The sequence below is a fragment of the Rhinopithecus bieti genome, unplaced genomic scaffold, assembly GCF_001698545.2.
Source record: "Rhinopithecus bieti isolate Rb0 unplaced genomic scaffold, ASM169854v2 scaffold_2654, whole genome shotgun sequence".
NCBI lineage: Eukaryota > Metazoa > Chordata > Mammalia > Primates > Cercopithecidae > Rhinopithecus > Rhinopithecus bieti.
The window spans coordinates 38,292-50,188 of record NW_016804048.1 but is presented as its reverse complement, the minus strand read 5'-3'; the positions used below and the strand labels follow the sequence as shown (position 1 = coordinate 50,188).

At 42.0% G+C, this 11,897-nt stretch overlaps 1 pseudogene; it reads right to left on the bottom strand.

Annotated features, from left to right (window-relative positions):
* Positions 1–4,241: 4,241 nt before the first annotated feature.
* On the bottom strand, positions 4,242–4,945 carry LOC108522333 (60S ribosomal protein L19 pseudogene; annotated as a pseudogene).
* Positions 4,946–11,897: the final 6,952 nt, after the last annotated feature.

The window sequence follows — 11,897 nt, the reverse complement described above, 5'->3', positions numbered from 1 at the left end:
AGCTCACTACAAGCTCCGCCTCCCGGGTTCACACCATTCTCCTGCCTCAGCCTCCCAAGTAGCTGGGACTACAGGCGCCCGCCACCTCGCCCGGCTAGTTTTTTGTATTTTTTTAGTAGAGACGGGGTTTCACTGGGTTAGCCGGGATGGTCTCGATCTCCTGACCTCATGATCCGCTCACCTCGGCCTCCCAAAGTGCTGGGATTACAGGTGTGAGCCATCGCACCTGGCCTCTATTTTTTCTTATAGTGTCAATATTTCTTTTTTTATTTGTATTACATTTAGTCATCAGGTTTCCTTAGTCTTCTCTGTTATGTGACAGTTTCTTGGCTATTGGCTATGCTTTGTTCCTGATGACCCTGACAGTTTTTTGGGTTGTTGTTGTTTTGAGACAGGGTCTTGCTCTGTCACCCAGGCTGGAGTGTGGTGGCACTATCATGGCTCACTGCAGCTTCGACCTCCTGAGTTCAAGTAATCCTCCCACCTCTCACATACCCTACTGCTGCTGGGGAAGAGGTAGAAGCAAACATCTTGTTTCTGGGCAAGAAGCAGAGAATCCTCATTGGCCCAGGATTCTGATGCCAAGCAGAGGTTTTCTACTGCTCAGGAAAGGGCAGATTAAAGTACCACCCCTGAGGTTCAAATGAACAGGGACTGCCTAAAGCTAAGGCTGACCCAGGACAATAGAAAACCACCTATGACACCACCGTAAGCCTAGCACTGCGTAACAAGCAGCATCAGTCAACCACTAGTGAAGGGGCAAGGATATGAACAGAGACTCCCTCTCTGTGATAGAGGCATGATGGGACTGAGGAAAGCCAACAGTGGAACAGGAACACTGAAGAAAAACTGTCTGGTACCCCAGGCTCCTAGTACAAGGTAACAGCAGCCCAAGTACACTGAACATAATGATACCAACATCAAAATCCAAATCCACCTCAACTCCAAACTAGGTTGACTCAATGTCATAGGCAATTGGCCTGATGGGAGAGGTGTGCCTATATCCAGACATAAATACCATCTACCTCAGTCTCTACTGTTTTTGTATACATGATGTTTGCCATTAAACTAAAAATTACAAGACATACACAAAATAAAACACACATACACACACACAGGCATGCACTTTACCAAGAGATAAAGCTATCAACAGAACCAGACTCATTTATGACCTAGATGTTGGAAATATCAGTTAGGGGCTTTAAAATAACTGTTCTTTCATTTTTCTCATCATTAGACTGGAAGAAAATCTTTTCTCTTTTTAATCACTTCAAAAGATACTAATATTCTATGGTAGGCTCAGTGGCTTATGCCTGTAATCCCAGCACTTTGGGAAGCTTAGGCAGAAGAACTGCCTGAGGCCAGGAGTTTGAGACCACCCTGAATAACACAGCAAAACCCTATCTCTACAAAAAAAAATTTTTTTTTGAGACAGAGTCTTGCTCTTGTTGCCCAGGCTGGAGTGCAATGGCACAATCGCAACTCACCGCAACCTCCGCCTACCAGGTTCAAGCGATTCTTCTGCCTCAACCTCCTGAGTAGCTGGAATTACAGGCAGGCACCACCATCACGCCCGGCTAATTTTGCATTTTTAGTAGAGACAGGGTTTCTCCATGTTGGTCAGGCTGGTCTTGAACTCCTGACCTCAGGTGATCCGCCCAACTTGGCCTCTCAAAATGTTGGGATTAAAGGTGTGAGCCACCGTGCCCGGCTAAAAATTTTTTTAATAAAAAATAAATTAGCTGGGTATGTTAGTTCACACTTGTAGCCTCAGCTACTTGGGAGGCTAAGAGAGGAAAATCACTTGAGCCCAGGAGTTTGAGGCTACAGTGAGCCATGATCACAACACTACACTGCAGCCTGGATGACAGAGCAAGACCTTTAAACAAAAAAAGAAAAGATAATCAAGACTCTAAAGCAACCATTAAAAATGTATTGTGGGGTTTCTAACTGTATTTGGTACTTTCCTGGACTCTGTCCTATGTGCCTTTTCTTTTGACAAATTTTAATCTGTCTCCTTCAGCTGTAATAAACCGTAACTGTGAGTATAACAGCTTGCAATGAGTTCTGTCAGTTCTCCTAGTGAATTATCAATCCTAAATGTAGTTCTGGAAACCTCTGAACTTGCAACTGATGTCATAAGTGAGGGCTGACTTGTGCACTGCTTCAAAACTTTGCAACTGACTAACATCACAAAGTCCTTTAACAGAAATGTATCTTGAAAGTATTTTCTTCCAGTCCATGGCCTGTCTTTTCATTCTCTTAACAGTATCTTTCTCTCTCAGAGTAGAAGTTATATCCTTTGGCTGTGGCCCCACCAAAATCTCATCTTGAACTGTGGTTCCCTTAATCCCCATGTGTCATGGGAAGGAGCCGGTGGGAGATAATGAATTATGAGGGCAGGTTTTTCCCATGCTGTTCTCATGACAGTGAATAAGTCTTACAAGATCTGATGGTTTTATAAAGGGCAGTTCCTCTGCACACACTCTCTTGCCTGCCATCATGTAAGACGTGCCTTTGCTCTTCCTTTGCCTTCTGCCATGATTGTAAGGCCTCCCCAGCCATGTGGAACTGTAAGTCCATTAAACCTCTTTCCTTTATAAATTATCCAGTGTCACGTATTTCTTCACAGCAGTATGAAAATCGACTAATACAAGAAGTTTTAATTTTAATGAACACCAACATCAGTTTTCTCTTTCATGAATCATGCTTTTGGTGTTGTATCTAAAAAGTCATTGCCAAACCCAAGGTTACATAGATTTTCTTCTATTTTTCTTCCAGAAGTTTAATAGTTTTATATTTTACATTTAGGTCTATGATCCATTTTGAGCTAATTTTTTGTGAAAGGTGTAAGGTCTATGCCTAGGTTCATTTTTTTGCATATGGACTTCGATTGTTCCAGCATCATATGTTGAAAAAAATCCTTTCCTCCATTAAACTGTCTTTGCTCCTTTTTCAGAGATCAGGTGACTATATTTGGGTGAGTCTATTTTTTGGGCTGTTTACTCTGTTCTACTGATATATGTGTCCATTCTTTTGCCAATAACACATTATCTTGATTACTGCAGCTTTATCGTAGGCCTCAAAAATCAGGTAATGTGAGTCTTAGATACGGTTTTTGACAATTCGTGAGTTTATCTTTTAAACTTACATGTTAACATATTCTTTTTATTCTAATTACTAAAAAGTGGTCTTATATTTATTACTCTATTATGTTCACTGCTCAACACTATCTCTTATTATTTGTCTTTTGCTAGTAAGACATTTTCTTTTTCCTAATAACACTGTAAATAGTGTTTCTTTTTTTTTTTTTTTTTTGAGACGAAGTCTTGCTGTCGCCAGGCTGGAGTACAGTGGCATGATCTTGGCTCACTGCAACCTCCACCTCCTGGGTTCAAGCGATTCTCCTGCCACAGCCTCCTGAGAAGCTGGGACTGCCAGCTTCTCTGGCACTTGCCACCATGCCCAGGTAATTTCTGTACTTTTAGTAGAGACAGGGTTTCACCATGTTGGTCAGGATGGTCTTGATCTCTTGACCTCGAGATCTGCCTGCCTCGGCCTCCCAAAGTGCTGGGATTACAGGCGTGAGCCACTGCGCCTCACCAGTGTTTTTCGGTGTGTGTGTGTGTGTGTGTGTGTGTGTGTGTGTTTACCATTTATTAGTGCAGCAGAAAATCTGTCGCGAATTTTATGTATAGCTTTTTGTAGCAGTCTCTTTTTACTTCTTGCCTAGATGTTTACTTATTTTTTTAGACTGAGTTTCGCTTTTGTTGCCTAGGCTGGAGTACAATGGCTCGATCTAGGCTCACGGCAACCTCTACCTCCCAGGTTCAAACAATTCTCCTGCCTCAGCCTCCCGGGTAGCTGGGATTACAAGCATGGGCCAACAGGCCTGGATAATTTTTTTTGTATTTTTAGTACAGACGGGGTTTCTCCTTGTTGGTAAGGCTGGTCTCAAACTCCCGACCTCGGGTGATCCAACCGCCTCGGCGTCCCAAAGTGCTGGGATTACAGGCGTGAGCTACCACGCCCGGCAATGCTTATTTGTTTATTTATTTGTTTATTTATTTATTTATTTATTGAGACTGAGTCTCACTCTATCGCCCAGGCTGGAGTGCAGTGGTGCGATCTTGGCTCAGTGCAACCTCCCCCTCCTGGGTTGAAGCAATCCTCCTGCCTCAGCCTCCCAAGTATCGGGGATTACAAGCACGCTCCACCACGCTCAGCTAATTTATTTTTGCAAGCAGATAAAGGCTTGTTTTATTTAAATGGCTGGTCTATGTAATCACGGAGGCCAGTATGTACAGACAAAGGGGGAGCTTTTATTTCTTGGTCTCTTCCTCCTTGGACAAAGTGTTGATCTCCTCCTTTTTGGCCTGCAAGCGCTCTTCACGGCACTTGCCTGCTTCCTTGGCCTTAAACCTGCGGGCCTCAGCCTGGTCAGCCAGGAGGTTCTTGCGGGTCTTGTCCGTTTTCAGCTTGTGGATATGCTCCATGAGAATCCGCTTGTTTTTGAACACATTTCCCTTCACCTTCAGGTACAGGCTGTGATACATACCGCGATCAATCTTCTTAGACTCGATCAATCTTCTTAGACTCACAGTATCTTCTAAGCAGCCGGCGCAGAATCCATGCGACCTTCTCTGGCATTCTGCGCTTGTATGTTGAATGTACATTGGCTGTACCCTTCCGCTTACCATGCCCATGTGCCTGCCTTCCGGCGGGCGGCGGGCCAAGGTGTTCTTCCGCATCAAGCCCGGGAATGGACTGTCAACAGGCTTGCGATGATCAGCCCATCTTTGATCAGCTTCTAGATCTGCTGAGGGGAGTTGGCATTGGCGATTTCATTAGTCTCACTGGGGTCCAACCAGACCTTCTCCCTGCCACAGCGGAAGACAGAAGACGTGAGCCTCTTCTGAAGCCTGAGCATACTCATGGCTGCGGCTGCAGCAGCAAAAGGGTTTTTTTTTGAGACAGAGTCATGCTCTGTTGCCAGTCTGGAATGTAGTTGTGCAATCTCGGCTCACTGCAACCTCTGCCTCCCAGGTTCAAGTGATTCTCCTGCCTCAGCCTCCCAAGTAGCTGGGACTACAGGTGTGCACCACCACACCCAGCTAATTTTTGTAATTTTAGTAGAGATAGGGTTTCACCATGTTAGCCAGGCTGGTCTCAATCTCTTGACCTTATGATCTGCCCGCCTCAGCCTCCCAAAGTGCTGGGATTACAGGTGTGAGCCATCACGCCTGGTCGTGTTTTGAAGAATTTCTTAATAAACCCCATGATGCCTTAAAAAATTTCTGCCAATTATCTGAAAGTTGAGAAATCTATCCAGGTTTGGTGTTTGCTAAGAAAAAAGTAAATTCTAGGTGGTATCTGTCCACCTCAGTATTATTTGACTTCTTTTCTTTCTTTTTTTTTTTTTTTTTTAGACCAAGTATCACTTTGTTCCCCAGGCTGGAGTGCAGTGGCAGTATCTCAGATAACTGCAACCTCCACCTCCTGGGTTCAAAGGATTCTTCTGCCTCAGCCTCCCAAGTGGCTGGGACTACAGGCGAATGCCACCATGCCTGGCTAATTTTTTGTATTTTTTTTTTTTTTTTTTTTTAGTAGGGATGGGATTTCACCATGTTGGCTAGGCTGGTCTCAAAATCCTGATCTCAAGTGATCCACCCACCTTGGGTTCTCCCTAAGTGCTGGGATTACAGGTGTGAGCCACCATGCCTGGCCTGACTTTAAACTTTATCCACACATGCCAGATCTAGTATTGAGCAGTCACATAATACTAAGGCTTTCATCTATTTGGGGGATTAAAGATCCCTTTGATGATCAAATTAAAATTATATACTCTCTAGATAACAGAATTTTGCTCACCAATTCAGTTTGTCATGACTTGAAGTCAATTTGTGTATCTAATGTATGGATCCCAGATTTACTATGGCGCTGATAAACTAAGGAAGATCTTCTGACCCTGTTGTCTTGTTCCTGTGCATGTGATTGGCAATCTAATCCTACATACTTTGAAACAGAATATAGTTCTTCCCTAGTCAAAAACAGGACCTAATCAAGAGTTGTTTAAGCTGGTGATTGGTTTATTAAACTGTTCTCTTTACTCTTGTAAATATTTGAAATTTTCCATAATAAAAAGCTTAATCTGTATGTCTGTCTAAAGTAGGGCTTGAGAAAAGGCATCCTGCTCCCATGGATTTTCTCTTTGCCCCTTCTCATCACTACTTCATCATATCTGAAAATGTACCCCAACAAATCCACTTCTGCCACTGCCTTTACAGAGCTCTGGTCACCAAGGGAAGTACAGAGGTAATGATAAGAGAGATGGGAGGGAGAAAAAGAGCCCTGGTTGTTGCGATAGCAGTTGCAACATGGGGTTGGTGGGAAGCTGCCAAGTTTCTGGTTGGTAAAGATCCCACTTCCTTAAATTTGTAGGTATGAAGTAGAGAAGGGTAGAAATCTACCTTTTTCCTGCCTGTTCCACTATTTTGTCTCAGAAATCTATCTTCATTTGTACTCATCGAAATTCCTCCTGTTGCCTGTCACATTTTAATCTGTATTGCCAGTTTCTGTTTGTAGCTTTGCTTTTTCGTGTATTTTCCCAAATTTGACCGAAGCATAATAGAGAAAATTAAGTTGGGTCCCACCAGCTAGCTGTCATCTAAACACTGGCTTCCCAGTTGATTTTTTGAGCCCGAAAGGTCTGAAAATAATCTAGCACACATTTAACCTGGGAAAGGCAGGTAAGTGGAAGAGATAGCTTCTTGTGTGCTCTTGCCCCCTTCTGCCTTAAGCCACACTACAATCTTACATAAACAGAAATATGCCTACTGATACTATTGAGCACATTAAATACAGGATATTAAAAAAGAAAGTGGCATTTTCTCTCAAGGAACCTCTAATCCAGATTAACAAAGCTGAAAGACTTCCAATAGATGTGAAGTTTAAACTGAAGCACTGTAGCAACTGAGAAAATAACTTTTATCTGAGGAATGCAAGTCCTTTTAAATATCAGGCCTAGATAGACATTAAAATGAGATTACAATCATGCCTACTCCCCTCCTTTGAGCTATGTATTCATCTGTTGAAACTGCTTACTATTGCCACAAGTAGCCATAAATTAGCTTAATAATCCACAGCAGGTGTGAATTATAACAACACTATAATCCACACCTTATAGGTTAACAATGTATAGTCAATCACTAATTAATGTTATTTCTGTAAACCAGTGAGAATTCCTAACAACTTTGTATAGTCCACTCCCTGTCCCCCTATTTTGCCTTTCAAACTCCATCTGTAACTGTTGCTAATAGGAGTGTATACTCAGGGCGACTTGACAAGCTTGGCCCAAATAAACTATCCATTTATGTTAGTCTTGCCTCTATTTCTTCATTTTAGTTTGATATATCCAATTAGAAATATTCAAGTTAATCCACAATAATGTGTGCTTGATAAAACTTACAAATTAGTGAACTAATATGCTTTTTTTTTTTTTTTTTTTTTTTTGAGACGGGAGTTTCGTTCTTGCCCAGGATCCAGTGCAGTGGCGCAATCTCAGCTCATTGCAACCTCCACCTCCCGGGTTCAAGTGATTCTCCAGCCTCAGCCTGCCGAGTAGCTGGGATTAAAAGTGCCTGTCACCATGCCCAGCTAATTTTTGCATTTTAGTAGGGACGGGGTTTCACCACGTTGGCCAGGCTGAAATTGAGCTCCTGACCTCAGATGATCTACCTGCCTTAAGCCTCCCAAAGTGTTGGGATTACAGGTGTGAGCCACTGCTGCTGGCCGTAATATGCTAATTATTAGATACTTTCAAACTGAAAAATAAGCACACAGAGAATATTAAAACCAATTAGCATAAAGAGGTGCTCTGAGATTAGCTGGGTGTGGTGGCTCACACCTGTAATCCTAGCACCTTGGGAGGATGAGGTGAGCTGATTTCTTGAGCCCAGGAGTTCAAGACCAGCCTGGACAATGTGGTGAAACCTCGTCTCTACTAAAAATACAAAAATTAGCTGGGCGTGGTGGCATGTACCCGTAATCCCAGCTGCTCAGGAGGCTGAGTAGGAGAATTGCTTGAGTCTGGGAGACTGACATTGCAGTGAGCCGAGGTTGTACCACTATACTAGAGCCTGGATGACAGAGCGAGACCCTGTCTTAAGGAAAAAAAAATTAAAAAAAAGAGAAAAAAAGTTAAAAAAAAGATTAGTAGAGGTATAGTTTTCTAAATTCCTCCTAGTTTTGTCAATAATATTTCAGATTAATAAAAGATTTCTAGAGAAAGACATAAATGCAGAGCAGTTTTCGACCTCCGATCTGAAAGACTTGATTTTTTATTTTATAGGGTCTCGCTCTTTTGCCCAGGCTGGAGTACAGTGGCACAATCACAGCTCACTACAACCTTGACTTCCCAGGCTCAAGCAACCCTCCCACCTCAGCCTCCCCAGTAGCTGGGACTACAGGAGTATGGCACCATGCCCGGCTAACTTTTAAATTTTTTTGTAGAGATAAGGTCGTACTATGTTGCTCAGGCTGGTCTCAAACTCCTGGGCTCACGTGATCCTCTTGCCTCAGCCTCCCAGAGTGGTGGGATTACAGGTATGAGCCACTGTGCCCAGCCTGAAAGACTTAATTCGAATTGCCTCTATCACTTGGGAAATTAATTAACTGCTCCGAGTCTCCATTTTTTCCACCTCTAAAATGGGTATGATAATAGCACCTATCTTGCAAGAAGGTTCTGAGGATTATATGAAATAATGAATATGAAGGGCTTCTTGTAGTTCCTGGCATATAGCACTCAAAACACAGACTTCTTATAAAAAGTGTTCATCCTCTGAAAATAGTGAGCAAAAGTAAGATGGTGACTAAGGTTAAAAGGTACTTTAGAAAAGGCATACAAAGAAAATAACAAAACAAAACCATTATAAGTAAACTACAGCCCAATATCCCTCATGAACACTCACGAAAATTCTAAATGAAATTTTAGCTAACTGAATTCTAGAATATATAAAAAGGACAACATATGCCTAAGTGGAGTTTAACCCATGAATGATAGAAGGTTGGTTTAACATTGGGAAATCAATCAATATAATTCCCCATATCATCAGAATAAAAAAGAAAAACTACACTATCATCTTCAATAGATGCAGGTAAGGCATTTAACAAAATTCAACAACCATTTATGACAAAAACTCTCAGCAGACAAGGAATAGATGGGAACTTACTCAAAATGCTAAAAATCAAACTATAGAAAACCCATAGCTAAAATCATACTTATGGTAAAAAAAATTGAATGCTTTTCCCCTAAAATCAGGAACAGGACAATGATGTATACCTTTACTACTTTGACAATGAACTAGAGGGCTCAGCCAGTGTAATAAGTCAAGAAAGGAAATGAAAGGTATAAAATAAGAAAGGAATATGTAAAACTTTTCTGTATACAAACAAAATATTGGCCTATATGGAAAATCCTACAGAATCTACAAAAATGGACTAGAAGTGAGTTTGGCAAGGTCACAGGCAACAAGGTCAATATACAAAAACTAACTGTATTTCTATCTTCTACCAACAAAACAAAATCAGATATTAAAAATTTTAAACATTATTTACAATAGCATAAAAATATTAAATATTTAGGGATAAATCTAATAAAATATGTACAAGAGCTATACAATGAAAACTGCAATATATTGCTGAAACTATAGAAGACAAATTAATGGAGAGAAAAAACATGTTTATAAATCAGAAGATTCAGGCTGGGTGTGGTGGTTCACGCCTGTAATCCTAGCACTGTGGAAGGCCGAGGCGGGCAGATCACAGGCCGAGGTCAGGAGTTCAAGCCTGGTCAACATGGTAAAACCCCATCTCTACTAAAAATATAGAAATTAGCTGGGCGTGGTGGCAAGCGTCTGTAATTCCAGCTACTTGGGAAGTTGAGGCAGAAGAATCGCTTGAACCCAGGAGGCAGAGCTTACAGTGAGCTAAGATCCAGCCACTGCACTCCAGCCTGGGTGGCAGAGCAAGACTCCATCTCAAAAAAAAAAGGTCCTTTATGATAATGGTTCTTGTTTTCATCTTTACTCTTATCCCAGACACCTATCCTTCTGTGACACTGAACTGCTTTTAGTTCCCTGTTTTCTCTTCTCTGTCTCTTTTAGCCTTTCTATATGCTCCTAGTGGCCAGACACAGTGGCTCACGCCTGTAATCCCAGCACTTTGGGAGGCCGAGGCAGGCGGATCACGAGGTCAGGAGACAGAGACCATCTGGGATAACATGGTGAAACCCTGTCTCCACTAAAAACACAAAAAATTAGCTGGGTGTGATAGCACATGCCTGTAGTCCCAGCTACTCAGGAGGCTGAGGAAGGAGAATGGTGTGAACCCAGGAGGTGGAGCTTGCAGTGAGCCGAGATCACGCCACTGCACTCCAGCCTGGGCGACAGAGTGAGACTCTGTCTCAAAAAAATAAAAATAAAATAAATATATGCTCCCAGTTACTTGGGAGGTTGAGGCAGGAGACTTGCTTGAATCTGGGAGGCAGAGGTTGCAATGAGCCAAGATCACGCCACTGCACTCCAGCATGGACGACAGAGCGAGACTCCATCTCAAAAATCAATCAATCAATCAATCAGAAGATTCAAAATTGTTAGTATGTCAGTTCTTCCCAAATTTATCTACAGGTCAATGTAATCCTAATCAAAGCTCAGCAGACATTTTTTGGAGAAGTGTATAAGGTTGATTCTAAAATTTATATAAAATGCAAAGGACCTAGTGTGTATTCTGTAAGACTCTCATGTGCACTGCAGAATCTTTAGCACCATCCCTGGCCTCTACCTCTACCCAGGGGCAACCTTCCTGCCTACCCACCAAGTTGTGACAATCAAAAATGTGGTGAAATCCCATCTCTACTAAAAATACAAAAATTGGCTGGGCGTGGTGGCATGCACCTGTAATCTCAGCTACTCGGGAGGCTGATGGGGGAGAAATGCTTAAGCCTCGGAGGCAGAGGTTGCACCACTGTACTTCAGCCTGGGAGACAGAGTAAGATACCATCTCAAAAAAAAAAAAAAAAAAAAGGAAAAAGGTCTCCAGATATTGCCAAATGTCCCCTAGGGGCAAAATTGTCCTTCACTGAGAACCACTGAGCTACCAAGACAGTATGGTATTGGCATGAAGATAGACACATACTTCAATGAAACAGAAAAGAATCTAGAAACAGATCCTCAATTATATAGTCAATTGATATTTGACAAAGGTACAAAGCAATTCTATGGGAAATTATAATCTTTTCACTAGTTGTTGCTGGAATGATTGGATATTCATATGAAACAAAAATAAACCTTTCCTCTTATTCCATATACAAAAATTAACTCAAAATTTATCACAAGGCTGGACTTAGTGACTCATGCTTATAATCCCAGCACTTTGGGAGGCAGAAGCGGGAGGACTGCTTGAGCCCAAGAGTTCGAGACCAGCCTAGCCAACATAAGGAGACCCCATCTCTACAAAAAATTTAAAAATTAGCTGGGTCTATAGTCCCAGCTACCTGGGAGGCTCAGGTGGGAGGATAGCTTGAGCCCAGGAGGTCAAGGCTGCAGTGAGCTGTGACTGTGCTACTGCACTCCAGCCTGGGTGACAGAGCAAGGCTGTCTTGGAAAAGCACAAAAAACCAAACTTATCATAGACTTAAATTTAAGAGCTAAAATTAGAAAACTTCTAGGAAAATTCTAGGAAAATAAAGGAATATAGCAACGTAAAAACTTATAGGAAAATGTGCAAGAAAATCTTAGTATTATTGGCTTAGGCAAAAATTTCTTTTCTTTCCTCTTTTTTTTCTGAGACAGGGTTTCACTATGTTGCCAAGGCTGGTCTCTAACTCCTGGGCTCAAGGG